The following is a 4,161-nucleotide window of genomic DNA, read 5'->3' on the forward strand; positions in this document are numbered from 1 at the left end:
TTTTTCTTCTAATTTGTTCAATCATCTGAGAAAAATTGAAAACCTTATACATCTGCCTATAGATTTTTTTTTGTGGGAAAAGAACTAAAAAACTATCATTGTCGAATAGCATTTTTTTTACTTTAGTCTACCATCTTTGGCCATATATTCAAGCTGCATGTCTTCTATGCTATCTTTGGAAGTTCTTTTTAGTTCCTCCATATTATTTTCACTTTTATCTTTCTAAGTTTATGAAATAAAGACTTCCCATCAAACCTCATCTTCAAGCCCCCATTCTAGTACGACATTTTAGAATACGTTTTAGTGAGTTCATTCTTCTCGAAAATGCTCTCATACCTATTTTGAAATAGATATGAAGCTTTGGGGCCTATTTGTTGGTGTAAAGTTTGTTTCTTTCATACTTTATCATGTTAATGTTGTCATTCTTGCTTGTTGATGGTGGTAGCCTTTGTCTTGTACATCTTGCATTCTTGATCAACATTAGTTTTAGAGCAGGTCTCATAGACATTTTCTTTCACATTTAGAAAGATGAAACATATGGGCCCACTATACTAAATTCCTTCATCTGAGCCTGTTTGTATCTCTATCCTTAGGGAGATTTAGAAAGATGAAACATGAGGGTATGACATAACACTGCTTTCAACCAATGTCTGGTTTTTTAATATATTTGTGCATTTTTTAAACAGTTTTAAAATGTTTATCACAGGAGAAACTAGTGAAGTTGATCAAGTGTATGGAACAATCATCCAATATGTATATTCTAGAAAGTAATTGTGCTTTTAGTTGGAAGTCTTAAAACATTCTATAAATTTTTTGGACTTGTTGTCACAGGCCGGCAATCTGAATCTCCTAGTGTGGACGTGGGCACCAATGAGGCATCGCAGGTAGATATATTTATATAACAAACCATAACTTTAGATTTTTATCATCTTGGATCTTAGCAAAGCTAGATTAAATCATAACTTTAGATTTTCTCTTCATGGCTTTCTATTCAAGAGAGATCCTTTAACTTTGATGTTCCTTGCCAAAAATAGTGCCTCCAATAATAACCTTCATGTCTTCAATGTGCGCCACCTCATCTTATTGCAACTTTAGCATGCCATGCCATCTTGATTGCCACATCACACTTTTGCCACATCATCATGACTCTGTGTCAAATGATATCAACTATAGAGCTTATCTCTAACATAAGGTGTTAAGTATATGTTTATATTTATATTTAAACTTTGATCAATTGGCACCTTATGATGCCATTAAGTATCAAGAGTTGTTGAATTTTTATTCCTCTTCCCCTTTTTTCTTGTCTTCTCCTTATCCTTATCTTTATTAATTAGATATTCTTCATCCTTCAGTGTCAAATTCATTTTTTACAGGATGAACCTTGTTTTGATAATGGAGTCAACTTTAAAATCCGTGCAAATATGTGTGCTTTTTTTAAATTTTTTTATATTTTTCTTTCCTGAAGGAATTTTTGTTGTGGTTAGTGATGCTGAATTTTTTCAGCTTTGTTGTTTCATTCAACCCATTTGAACCAGGTCTGGGGACTCGTGAACATATTTGTCTGTATGATATATATTTATATGCTTAGTCTTCTCAAGTAGGTCTGCGATTATAATTATGTTTTGATTAGTTCCTGATTTCTTGAGTTGTAATGGTTACCAATCATTGGGTTATAGGACTATTTGAGAAGTGACTTTGGGTTTTTCCCATTGTGTCCTCGAGTAGAGTAATTTCTAGGTAAGTAATCCATTGTTAACATCGTATTTTCGGTATTTGTGGAAATTATTTATTTGAAAAAATAATTGTCTATTATTTTGTTGTGCCATTTTATTTCCAATATTTGTTATTTTACAATATTGAAATTATTTATTAAATGAAGGTAAAAGGTAATTAAGGTAAGTCCCTTGATTACTGTTCTCTAGGGATGTTGGATTTAAACTGTTGGATCATTATCCAATGGTTGTTTGTTTATATCAATATTGTACACCTTTTACAGTTCATGATACTGCACAACACTGTAAAATAAGTTTTCTTTATAGTATATGATGATCAAAGCCATCGGATAATAATCTAATGGCTACTGTAGACATCCCTAGATTTGAAATCTAGGAGCACCTCTAGATTACCGCTCCTCTTAAATGAACTGATATTTCAAGGTATTTCTAATTATTTGTTTTTATTTAGTTATTGAATTAGTAATTATACTTTGGTGGGATGTTTTAATTAAAAGGACTAATATTATTTTGAAATGTTAACTGTATATCTATGTAACAGAATATGTTGTTTATTATTTATCTATTAATTTAGAAAATTTAATTCTTTCTTTTGTTTGGATAATGGTGGATGCTTGAAGGCTTTAAATTTTATTTATTTCATTTATAGTTAATTTCTATTTATCATTTTATTTTCCTAAAGTGGAATCTTGAATCTTATCAGTATTTGTCGGTTTATGCGAACTTAAGGAATTGAGAAATTATGAACTCCTACTTTGTGAACAGTTTTGTATCTAAATGTTTTGGTCTCCAATTGACCTATACTCAACCCTGTTAGTGGGGGGTTAATCATTGACCTTGTTAACAAGAATTTCTTAAAAAATGAGACTGCAGTTTCACACTGATCATCGAGGGTAAATAAATGACATCTATTATTTTGGCTTGGGCTTACCGAGGGTAAACAAATAACCTCTGTCATCTATAGTGAATTTGGAGTCAAACGCTGCTATTCATAAATCAATTACATTTTGCTTTGCCCTTTTGATTTTGATTTTCTTAAATTACACTATTTGTGTGTTATTAATTTCTGCGTATATTTCAGATCTGAACATTTTGTTTTCAATTTTCTTTTCGATTAATTACTGGGTAGTGATCTCATGGATTTCGTTTTAAATCCTTTTAAGATCAGGAGCAGTAGACCCAGGGATCTAAGCAAGCTTCCCCTAGTTACTTTCTCCTTTAGAGTTGTGTCTTATGTTTTTGTATTTTGTTGCATGATTGTTAAAAACCATCAATTTGGGACAATTTTGTATTTTACTTACTCTATATTTGAACCTTGTTGTATTCCCTTAAGTTATGCCCTATTTTGAATTTCTGTTAGTTTATTTCTTTCTCCACTAAAAGTTAATTTTTGAGTCTTTCCAGGCTCACCGGGCTCATCGTTTGTGGGATTGGATGGGTCCGAGGAGTGACAAATATTTTGTAATGAAAGTAGTAGGTTTGCATATTTAGAAAAATTATAATTTAATAATTAATTTAAAAAACAATAATATTTTTTGTAATACTATTTTGATAGTAATTAGTAGTGAATGTTGTAACATTCATGTTGTTTAATCATCTATATATATATATATATATAGTAAATGTGTTTGTGTTTGAATAATGTATTTGTAAATATATAAAATCTAATTCATTTTTATAAAAAAAATGACATAATATTTTCGTAAAAAATTAAATGTTTTTATTTACCCTCCAACATATTAGAAATTTAATGTGAAATGATTAACTTACTGTTATGAAAGTTATAAAATCATAAGTTAGTACATCTCTCTCTATATATATACTACAATTTATTTTTAATTTTGCTGAATTAAGGTATAAAATTAAAAATTAAGAGGGCACTTGATAAGTGCTTGTGCATAAGTAATACGAAGCATACTTTGTTGCATTGAGCATCACTTTTATCAGATTTTTATTAGCTCATTCGTGTGTATTTATGTTCTTTTGTGAATTTAGAGTGATGGAGACAAGTTTAGATGAAGGAAGCCAAAATAGATCATGGACAGAATTATTGATGAATTTCTTAGATCGAACAAGGGGTCATGGCACAAGTTGTGCTCATAGACATGTGGGTGTGTGCAAACCTCCATTATGCTCAATTGAATACACAAAGTGGAGGGGCACAAAGGTAGTCACACTCATATGTTCCGACTTATGCTACATTGTTAAGAGCTTCATCAATGTGGTTTCATTAAAGACATGATGTGTGCCCAATCATGAGGCCTCGACGGAAAAAAGTGGATTCGGGAGTATATCAGCAAAGTACTGTAGCAGTTTATGGTAGCAAAACATAGTAACAAAGCACTATAACAATTACTGTTCACAGCGTACAGGAAAAGAATACCTGGAAATTGACACGGCAATGTGGAAATTCCATATACTAGTGTGG

The sequence above is a fragment of the Dioscorea cayenensis genome, chromosome 1 (assembly GCF_009730915.1).
Source record: "Dioscorea cayenensis subsp. rotundata cultivar TDr96_F1 chromosome 1, TDr96_F1_v2_PseudoChromosome.rev07_lg8_w22 25.fasta, whole genome shotgun sequence".
NCBI lineage: Eukaryota > Viridiplantae > Streptophyta > Magnoliopsida > Dioscoreales > Dioscoreaceae > Dioscorea > Dioscorea cayenensis.